Genomic DNA, 12,345 nt, shown 5'->3' on the forward strand with positions numbered 1-12,345 from the left:
ACGCACCACATAGTATCTGAAGTTCTGTACCTCACTCATTACCATCTGCCCATCGAGCTTTTTATGTGAACTCAGGCCATCTAGGCAATGGGAGACTGAAGTAGCTCTTAAGATCATCATGAAAATGGCAGGAAATGATAAATGTAAAGTGAGTAGCCAATGCCTGCCCTGTAGTAGGCATTCAACAAATATCAACTATCATTATTTCACTATTTAAATTTTTTTGGCATAGTTGTACTCAGAAAACACACACACACGCACACCACACACACACACACACACTTAGAGCCACTCTTTTGGGTTTGGGGGATAAATAGAAATTCTAATCTTTAGTTTGAAGGATCACCTGAGTAATGTGAAAAGAAAGTTCATGAGAGACTGTTCTGGTCTCCATCCTATTGCATGCCTTAGCAAAATCATCAATAGAATAATTTAATCCCTAATGGCTCAGGATAGGCAAATTTCCATCAAAGGGATGGTAGAGACTTTAGCAACAGTAAGTCTTGGCTTATTGGGACTGATGAGGGAAGCCCAAGGTAACATAGGCTTGCAGTGGGTCCAGGAAGCTAGTTTCGGGCAGCAGAGATTTCAGGAGAGCGTGTGCCAAGTGCCTAGACGGGAGTGAAGGGAGGGCCTAGATGGAAGGGAGAGGTGACAGAGAAAATCTCTCTGCCCAGTGTGAATCTCATATCAGAGCCGGCTTACTGCGTTGATATTTACTACTATTGAACAATGGTTTTCTGAAAACATGATTTTTGAAATATGAAGGAGTTAAGGATGTATCATCTCAAACTATGTCCACTGTTTTATTGATTAGTTAAAACTGAAATCACTGGAAGAACTAACTTGAGAAAGAGCCATTGGTCTGCGTTTTTCCTACATGCAGCAAGCTGTGGAAATCTCCAGGAAGGATGTCCTTCACACACCAAGGCAGGGGAACAGCCTTGATTACCAGGGACTGGTAGTGGGGATGGCAGTGAACCGAACAAAGAAGTAGCCTGCATCTTCCCCTCGTGTCTACATCTCCCTGCATCTCCATATATTTCTTAGTAACATCCCTAGAACTTGCTATTCCTGTCTAGATACCCATTTGCCCTGTCAATTTATTGTTCTTTGTCTAGAAGGTATAAAAGTATCATGCTTTGGTCATTTCTTTGAGCTGTACATGAGGCTAGAATCCCATGTATGCGTAAATTCAATATAACTCTTACGCTTTTCTCTTGTTAAACTGTTCTTGTATTAATTGAGTTCTACATCCAGCCAGAGTCCACGTAAGAATGAAAAGAGGTACAGGGGATCTCTCTTGCCCCTACAAAAGTAACCTGAGGAAATATATCTGACCCTTGTCATTACATATTAGAAACAAAGGCATTTATCAAAAATTTCCCTTAACATCCCTCTTTATTTGATATCCTAAAATTATGCTGGTTAAAATTAACTATGACCACAGGCTGCTATGTTTTTCCAGAACTGTAGAAGGTCAAGTTTCCAATAAAAATATTATGGCAAAGGCAATTTGGTTCTCAAATCAACTTGCCTTGTTTAAGTGTAGTTTGGTAGGACTTCAAACTGAAAATCTAATTTTGAACATAAAACTTACAAACTTGAAAAATATTTGGCACATGACTTCTTGGTATACATGTGTACATGTAAATACAACAAACAGCTTCAATTTGCCTCTCTCTTCTCCAGCAAGTCTCTACACTTATTTTCTTCTACTTCTTCTGCTACATCGTCCTTCACTCTTACTTCCAGAGATTCTTCTTTGATAAGCCCCATGCTTTCCTTCCTACCACCTCCTTTTCAACTTGACCCAATTATCTCTCTTCTACAGTTACAGTGACTCCCTCCTCATTGACTCCTTTCCTCAGCCATTGCTTATTGTCAGGTTTACCATCCGAATATCCAAGACTGTCTTCCTCCTGGTCTCCTTCAGTTCTCCCACCTGTTACTAACATGGTAGGAAAGTATGTAATTTCTGAACCAAAGAGCATGAAGGATATAAAACCAATAAGATAAAGTCTCTGCCCTTGAGAAGTTTAGCATGTAGGATTGTGAGACAGATATGTGAATGCACTGGAACACTTGAGGGCTGTCAGTGTAAGCTGCCTGAGGGGTGCTCATTATACACCAGGGGTTGTGAGAGCTTTATCAGAGAAGTGGAATTTGAATGCATATGCTAAGACAAGTTGGTGGTTGTGGAAAGGACATCTCAGTCAGAGGTACAAGTAAGATCCAAGTAGTCAGAGCATGAAGCAAGAGGAATGCAGGGAAAACCTTATCAGTGAATGTTCAGAGCATTTGAAGTTAAAGCAATTATCTGATGTTGGGCATCCCAGAGGCACAAGTGAACTGACAGGGCAGTTCTTTTCAGGCAAGTGAGGTTCTGTTGTAGGCTTCAAATTGCACTTAAAAACAACTACTTGACACTTCAATCATATGGGCAAGAAATGCAAAGGCAATGTCAAAGAACTATTTCAGATTAACAGAAAAAAAAAGACATAACACTAAATGCAATCTATGATCATGGACAAAGACAAAAGAGCTATCAGTGTCAGTAGTAAAACAATGGAAAAATTTGACTATTAAGGGATCATGATGTCTGTAACTTATTCTCAAATGGTTCTGAAAAATATGCAGATATATATACATGTACCCACATGCATATCTGTATACACATTACACACACACACACACACACACATACACACACTGAAGTGAAAGGTAAACAGTTGGAGAATTGAGAAGATAAGGGATGGAATACAAGCAACTTTTCTGCAAGTTTAGAATCTTGTCAAGGTAAAAACTTACAAGAAGAATTTGTAGAAGCATAATTTTCTCCTCTTTGAAAACCACCAGCAGCATCAATAGCCACACACTTATACTTGAATATGGTCTGTCAATTAGGTCATTGTTATGGACAAAACACTCGCCAGGGTGCCTATGCATGTGACCCTTCATTTTGGGCCCATTTCAAATACTCTAAATTTTTCCCTGAAGCAAATTGGTCAAATAATTGTGGAATAAACTTAAACATTTTAGAAATTATCAAAACTAAGCCTCTCTCTATTTTTTAAGGACAGATGTATATCACAAGGAATTAGAGGCTGATTTTTAAGCCTGGACTAAAATTTGACTAGTGTGATATCTATCTATCCCAAATTTAGGGACTTCCTACTAAATAACTGCCTATGCATTTTAAAAATAGCAGAAATAAGAAATGCAAATCAAGACTGTGAAACTATTTTTTAAGGAACAGTGCATTAAAAATTTTTTCTAAACATATATCCTATTTTCTTTTCCCTGTGTCTCTATCAACCCTAGACTCCTATAATTATATTTAAAAAATAACAAAAAAGGTTATTTGCCCACAACTAAAAAAGAATTGCATTATAGTCCCTGTCATGTGCTGAAATTATTTGAATAATATTAATAATATTGAATTATATCAAATAACACCAAGATCAAGCAATATTATTTTATTAAGTTAATATATTAAGTTAATATTTATCATTAGTCATCAACTAAGATAATACTGAAATTAATATAATACTAAATAATAATAATGATTAATTTTGATTACATACTGGGAAATGGCAATTATTTTGGTTGAGTGACGCCATCCAGTGGAGTCAATTTGGCACGGGAGACAAATGCGCAGCGAGACTCTTGAATTTGAAGCGGTTTATTGATGATTCAGGAACCTGGAACACGGGTGCTCAAGGAGAGCTGGCTTATATTCCCTCCAGGAGGCGAAGGGTAGGGCCAATGCTAGTTAAACGAAGATCAGGCAAGGAGCTAGCTGTCCAATCACGGTAAAGGTCAAACAGGCACTAAGCAGGAGCACTCGGGAATACATGTGCACCGAGTTGTGGTGCGTGGACTTATTTGAATACGGCCAATGATAAAGCACTTGGGTGTGTCTATGTTAACCAACTTTCTCACCACCGATGTGATCAAAACAACTTCTGGCTGGTTGCCAGGCGCCATCTTGGTGTAGTCCGCATGGCATAGCCCCCAACAGTTGGGTTTTCAGGTCATCTTTATATTACCAGGGGTACTTGAAGTCAGAAACATCTTGCAATCTTGAAAGACTATCTTTCATTTATTGATGAAAAGAGATGTTACAGATGCACTCACAGACCATATACTTCAATGATTTCTTCTTGGTTCATCAATAAATCCTGAAAGACTATTGATTACCTAAGCATTGGATACTGAGTAACATCTTAATTTTTTTTTTAAATCCGGGTTAGATATTCATTCTTTCAACAAATACTTCTGAGTATCACTAAATGTCAACCATTGAGTTAAGTACTAAAATTACTGTTTGTCCTTCAAGTGTTCATAGTCAAGAGGTAGAACGAGTGAGGGAGAGTTAGTTGAGAATGATAGTTATGTAAGATTCATTCAGGTTGTCAGGAAAGCTTTACTTCCTGACATTCCTCATGGTGCACGGGGGAAGGAGAGGCACATAGACATATTGTTTATGAAAGCAATATATGGAAATAATATCCTTTCTCCAATTAAATTCAAAGGGAAATGCAAAATAGAACTTTCTGATAACCCAGGTAAATATAAACAACTTATTTTCTGGTCAAATATTATGCTAGGGACTCAAGGTAGAATTTTAGTACAGTTATTACTTATAACTTCCCTTTTGACTTTATGCAAAGGTATTTTATATAACAGCAATTTTTAATAAAATTCCAATGAATTAACAGTTGATATGATTCTGGCTCCTCCTATGGAGTCTTGTTTGTTCATGTCTTGCAGGAGATTGTGACTCAGACCTGAAGACTTTCCTCTGAAGTGGGTTTGAGAAGTCTGCTTACCACGTGGGGACAGAAAGTGAAAGATGGCCACAGCTTGTGCTGGCTCCTCTGCTGGTAAAACAAAGCCCAGAAAAGTTCTCCTGTGTTGGTCAATGACAGACTCTCTTCATTTGTGGGCAGGTAGAAAGGACATTGAGATGGAGGCAATCATTCTGCTTTTCTACCTTCGCCCCATATTTAATAGTTGGGTTAGTTATGAGAGTAGAAACTATATATTAATATATTTTTGTATCATCTCTAGTTATAGTAATAAAGACTAACACATATTTGATGACTGATTGACTTTAATTGCTTTATGTTTTAGATAAAAGTTTTTAGAAGGCATTTGGGGATCTCAGGTGTCTTCAGGACATGATTAAAAACATTGATTTCCATTGTACCGTGTATGAGTACCAGTTATTTCTGAATAAAATAGCTTCTAACAGATTGTAGAATAGAATAGTAATAGTTTCATAGTACCTATGTCATTATGGAACAACATTATTTAAAAATTAAAAGCTGATAGGAATTGCCAAAAAAGAAGAACAGTGCTAGCTGCTTTTCAACTGTCTTAATATGAGGTTAGTACAAAGGAAAATTTATGCCACTTGAAAAACAACCTTCTGGGGTGTGTTTGATATAATCATTATTATTAATTTTTACTCTGGAAAGATCTTGACAAACATCAACTTTATAATTCTTTACTTCTCCAAAATTTAAAAATTTACCAACAGGTGTCTGGAAGATGTTCTGAAGGTATTTTGTCCTTCTCTTAGTCTAAAGTTCCATTCATTTGTGATTACTTATTGAGTTCCTTGTGGACACATGCTGTCACATACACTTTCTTGTGAATATGTGATGTCTCAAACATATTCACATCCCTCAAGTACCTATACATATTGTTTTGTGTAGGTCAACCTGAACAGATATTTATTGAATCTAGCCATTGTCTTATCTTGAAGAATTGGCTTGAAAAACAAGTTTCCAGAGATATCTGGGCCTATTCATTCTGTCAGTAGTCTCTAGTTGACCTCAAGGTTAATGTGTTAATCTCAGTGATGATAAATTGTGGAGAATAAGATTAGGCCACATAGTCTTATAATTACTAACAAGGCTCTGCTCTTGGTCAAACCATCTTCTAACAGACTAACACTGTGAAGACCCCATGGACACATTTGTAAATTAGAAAACTCAGTGATTAGGAGAAAATTCAAGGTCAAGAACTGATTATAGATTATTGCATGGTTGCAAGATGGTGAATGATGGACGTCTTGGATTTATTTATTAACTCTAGTTAAAAATTAATTCCCTTCTAAACTTATTATCTGTACAAAAATTACTGCTATTTCTTTAACTGTCTCTGTGATTACTGAGGAGGATATGGTAGAGTGAATTTGCCTCATGGAGATAAACTACAATAAGACAGAGTTTCACAAAATTGTGAAATTGATTAAACATTTAGTTTCTAGAGTATTGTTTCTTGAAACTACAGTCTTTGGTTTTCTTCTTCAAGGTGCAGTACTCTTCTAAGAAAATTTATTATTTTGTGTTTGCATTATGAAACTATTTAAGATATTAATATTTAATAATATCGGCCCAAAACCCTACAACTAGCTCACCACTTTATGTTTAAGCATTCCCATGTGCTTTCAGTGTCTCTGATTATATTTACTTTTGTGACAACATCAACACTGTCACACTGATATCCTTATGCCGCTGGGAGTCCAAAGATATATTCTGAGTCCGAGACACCTGAATTTCAAAAATACCACTCCAGAGGACAGAACACCTTCAAAGAGCTCTACATTCCCCTGGGGTCAGAAAGCCACTATCCACTCCTTACTCTGCTAAAAAGTGGATTGATTAAAAGGGATTTAAACTATTAGCACCACAGGTGCTATGAGTTGCCATCATTGAGATTAGCTGGATGAGAATGGCTTCCAGAGAAATCCTCAGCTACTGGGGACTTCATACTATATCACAAAGAAACTTTCCATGGTGGGATACCTGAATATTACTATGTATGATATAGGAAACCAATGTTACCTGAGTGCCTAAAAACACTTTTAATTTTAGATCCTGGTTATGGTTTGGATGGGAATTTCTCACAAAATCTCATGTGTGAGACAATGACAAATGTTTAGAGGACAAATGATCAGATTTTGACAGCATTAATTCAATCAGTAAATAATCCCTTGATAGGATTAACTGAGTAGTGACTGAAAGAGGGTAGGGTGTGACTGGGGCAGGTGGGTCATTGACTTTGGGGTATATATTTTGTATCTGGTGAGTGGAGTCTCTTTCTGCTTTCTGATTATCATGTGACCTGCTTTGCTGCACTACACTCTTCTGCCATGATGTTCTGCCCCACCTCAAGCCCTGAAGAATGGAGCAGGCTGTCTATGGAGTGAGATCTCTGAAACTGTGAGCCCCTAAATAAACTTTTCCTCCTCAACAATTGTTCTGGTCAGGTCTTTTAGTCACAGTAGCAAAATATCTGACTCAAACAATCCTATAACAGACAGAATTCAAAGAACACTTAAAAAATGGTTTGGTTTCAAAATGATCTCAAATGAATTTTTCCTCTAACATTTTTCTTCTATATTTTTCCCTCATATGCTTTTAATCAGTGTGCCTCTGATTTATTTTCACCAGATTCATCAAAATCTGTTTTTAAGGTGTTCTCTGAAGTCCAAGACACCTAAATAACATTTGTAAGAAATGCATAAGTCTGAAATTTGTGTTTGCCAGCACAAAATAAAGCATGGTTGAGCCAGGTTGAATTGCCCTAAATATTACTCTCCTACCTGCCATGATGCCCCTTATAAACATCTTTGTGAGCGTCTCATTCCTTGGATAGAGGCAAATGTGAGTAGAAAAACATGAAACTGTGCACATGCAATCTCTTCCTGCCTCTCCACTGTAGAAACAATAAAGTGTTCCATTTAAAAGGGAAATGTTCTATTTGCAACTAAATTCAAATGTCTGTTTTGTTTCTTAAAGAAAAATGACTGTCTAGTAGTTTCACTATTACCAATATTGAGAAAATGAAAACTTGGAAACTTTAATCGAAAGAATATAAGAATTCCTTGAATTATGGAGTGAGTCAGTTTAGAAAAATTCTGGAACATGCCTTATATTGTTTTGGTCTAAAAAACAATGTCTTCTACACTTGCCAAAAGTATTACAAAGACAATTCGTTTGAGATAGTGAATCCATCCTTTGCAAAGAAGATGGCTTTGACCCATCATTTTAGGCTTGTTCAGTGCCTACAGAGATGGGCTTAATTTATGTGTATATGTGATCTCACAAGGTCCTTTTTATAATCTTAACACAAATATGAGGGATAGGTTGGGTGGAAAAGGGTCAGAGTCAAGGAGCAGGACACATGTGAGTGGCCCATGCAGCAGCCCTCCCTGTTCATGACTGGCTTGGCAAAGCTCAACTAACGGACCCATAGCACATGCTGGGAATAAGGATGAGGAAGACCCAGCAGTAGATGGTAAAGACGTGGGAGATTGGAAATCAGAGACTGATGAGTCATTTTAAGAAGATTAAAGGCAAAGACAAAGAGAAATACTACCTGTACTGCCTAGTGTAATAGCTATAAGCCACCCAGGGTTTTAAAAGTTAATCCCAATTAAGTAAAACTAAATATTCAGTCTTCAGACACAGTAGCCACAAATGGAATATTTGCATTGTTGGACATTTTAACCATCTGTATTATAATTCCTACTATGATGATCTTCACTCTAGATTGAAAACAAAGTCTCTCTTTTGCCAGTGAAGTATGGTCTTAATAGCCATTTTTTTTTTCTTTTTTTTAAAGAATGTGATGAACCAAAGGAGAGATGTTACCATTAGGAGTCACTGCCAAAATAGATAGAAAACATTGTTTTAAGAATGAAATGCATGCAAATTTCTGATTTTTCCTTGAGAGCAGCTATTTCTTTGGCATTGCTAAATTTCTTAAGTATCCTAAAATTTTAAAATGTTTTGTGTATATATTGTTATTCAGAAAATATTTACTGAACATCTAATATTTTCTAGGACCTGCTATAGGATTCAAAGTTACAATGCAACTGGAATACCATCTAGTTTCCACAGTGGTCAACTGTGCCCCCCATAATGTAGCCTCTGTTCCTTACCTTCACATCATGTGACTTCTATCAATCACCATACATAAGGCACACTGGGGACCCTCCTGTCTTCTAAACACAAGAAGTTAGTCTTTGTCTCAAACACATTGCAAATGTTATTTCCTTGTCCTAACTGCTCTTCCCTCAGATCTTTGCCTAGCTGGAACATGTGTCCTGACCCCTTCCCATCCTTCAACTGGTAGGTCAATTGTCAGCCTCTAGGATGGCCTTCTTAGACCATCCTGACTAAAGTGCCTGCTTCTAGCTCTGCACTACTGTAGCTATATGATTTATTTCTCTTAGCCTTTTTATGCTGCTTGTTTCTCCCCTTCTCTTGAAGTTATTTTAATTATTTATTTCTATTTAGCAGCCACCTTGTCTGTTTTCTTTGCTGTGCGTCCACTGCCTAGAACAGAGCCTGACATAAACATTTGTTTAAAGAATGAATAAAGAATGCATGAAAAAGACACAGTCCTTTCTTTCATGGTACTTACACTCTAGTGAAATAATAGCCAACAAATAAGGATTTACTATATAGCAATCACTTCACATGAATTTTCTAACTTACTAATATAGCAGTCTGATAAAAATATTCTTATGTTCTCCTTTTACAAATTAAAAATATTGGGTATTAGGTCAGTTAAGTAACTCATAAAAGATTAAGCAGATAGTAATGTGTGAAGGCAGAATTGAACACAGATCTTACCCCAGATCCATGCCTTAATCAAGGGATGTCTCTGTCTTTCTTTCTCCTCTATTTACAGTTTAAAATTAATTTCTTCAATTGAGTTCCCTAAGTCCTTGATACTTGAATTTTATTTTGAAGGAATAATAATGATAACAATCTATAATATTTATAAAACTTTTTACAGTTTATATAGCAGATTCACATGTGTTAACCGCTCTGTGGATTCTCCTAACTATCTTGTGAGCTAGGCAGGAAAGATATTATTATGAGCAAAATCACCCAGTGGAGAAGATACTCAGCATAAAGGAAGAAATCATTACTTTTGCATGTGAGAAAAACAATGTCACCCTGATTTTAAATGTCACCCCAATTTTGAAAATAGCCTCTGGCTTCCCCGTGAAATCATTGGAATGAATGGGGGAAGACAAGAAGCACTACTCTGCATGAATAAACCATGAAATATATTGACAATAAAATTTTCAATTAATGTGGAAATATTTGCTCTGAAATCTTGGCTCTTGAGGATTTAAGTCTCGGCCAAATATTAAAAATACGTTTTATTTCATTGCACAAAGTACATTGCAGACTCTTAGATGCCTGTGAAACTGAAAACTACCATTTTTGAAAATCCTGAATATGGATTAGGCTGATGAACTGATTGTGTTGGGGGAGGTGGATTTACTGTGACTCTTCAAAACCATCATAACCCTCGTGTAGTGTGATCATCTGAGAGAAACAGAGGTTCTACTGTGACCAACATTTCCATGACAGATTTCTGGGGCATCTTGCTTCTCATAAGTATTGTTTTGGGATCTTTTTAATTCAATGAACATGCATAAAAGAAAAAAGTGAAAGAAGAAAAGAAAGAAAAGGAGAAGTGAGACTATTGATCTAAGATTTTTGACCAAAACTTTCTTTAAAACTGTGTACTTTCCAAAAGGATTTGTGTGATGTTACAAACAAATAATACAGTTTGATTTATTATTTTAAAGATGTTAGTGTTTGTATATCCCTACATTTAAGCGTTTTGCTGTGCTAAGGGTTGGAATATACTGATCTATACCCAGTTTAGTTTATTTCTAATTCAGACACATCTCACTATGCACTGACACGCAGTTCTGTGCTGAATAGAACAGAAGAGAAAAGAATGAAAATGGGGAATAAGAATGTAGGCAGAGGGAATGGGCAGTGGATGAAGGAGTGAGTCAGTCAAGACATGGTGGCAGGTCAACTCTACCACCCTCAGGGGCTTTCCTCCATGAATGCATAAAGACTGCAGAAGATGTTGGCCTCTCAAGGCAAACCACACAAACACCCTTCCTTGGGAACTGGAAAGTGCAAAGCACTCAATTGTCCTACACAAACATGGTCTTGCTTTAAGTTTACTCTCATCAGGAACAGTTTGCAAAACCATACAATAAATGTGAACATGAATTTGATGGTCAGAAATGGCACTTGGAATATGTTATGATTTGAATACGGAATACCCTCTAAAAGCTCGTGTGTTGAAAATCCCAAATGCTGCAAGGTTCAGAGGTGAGCTTTTGGGAAGTGATTGGATGATGAGGACTTTAACCTCATCCATGAGTTAATCCACTGCCAAGTTAATAAATGAATGGACTATTGGGAAGTGGTGGAAACTGTTGGAGGTGAAACCTAGTTGAAGGAAATGGGCTCTTGGTGTGTCCTTGGGGACTATGTGTCATCTCTGGCCTCTCTCTCTCTGCTGCTTCTGTTACTCTTTTTTTTTTTTTTTTTTTCCCATTCCCAACCCTTTTTATTTTTTATTTTGAGACAGGGTTTTGCTTAGAGTCTCATTTAGTTGCTGAGACTGGCCTCAAACTTGCCATCCTCCTGCCTCAGCCTCCTGAGGTGCTGGAAATACAGGCTTTCTCTGCTTCTTGGTCACAATGAGTTGAGCAGCTTTGCTCCACCACACCCTTCTTGCCATGATGTTCCGCCTCAGCACAGGCTTACAGCAATGGAGCCATCTTAACCCCAAACTTACTGGTATTTGGGTATAATTTTTTCAATAATTTTCTACACATATATCATATTGCAAAGGGTAAACCTCTTCTGGATTTTTCTGTTGTTGGTTTTTTCAACTCAGAGTTTTCTGATGTTTTTTAATTTTTACTTTTTCCTCTTATATTAAGACCATAATAGTTTATTAGAAGGATGTAACAGTTTTCTTAACAATCACTCTGTATCTGATATTTAGATTCTTTGTTTTTAAATTTTATTTACTATAAATTTTTTAAATTATTTTTTTTGCGTCTACTACCCCCTTATTTGATATTGTTCATTTGGTGTAACTGTTAGGTCTTACTCACTCTATTCTAGGCATACTAGAAAAACTACTGACCTTTGGAAATGTATTTAACCCTATTAAACTTGAATTTATAGTTTGTAAATTAGTTATTATTATTATTCCAGACAAACTAGAATAGAGTACCTCAGCATTTGTAGGAGCTTTTTATTTAATACCCATAGTTTCTCTGAGTCTATAATATTTGCCAGAAATATTTTGGCTCAGTTAAATGTATAGAAGGATGATTTACATTTTATGGGGGCTACTAGAGAATGTCAAAGGATAATCTTTGGCAGGAATTTTTAAAGAATATTTTAATAATTGCGTTAATTTTATTTTAATTATTTATTTATTCAGTTCCTCCATTTTTGGTTCATTTTAATGTGGATTCTA

The sequence above is a fragment of the Sciurus carolinensis genome, chromosome 1 (assembly GCF_902686445.1).
Source record: "Sciurus carolinensis chromosome 1, mSciCar1.2, whole genome shotgun sequence".
Lineage (NCBI taxonomy): Eukaryota > Metazoa > Chordata > Mammalia > Rodentia > Sciuridae > Sciurus > Sciurus carolinensis.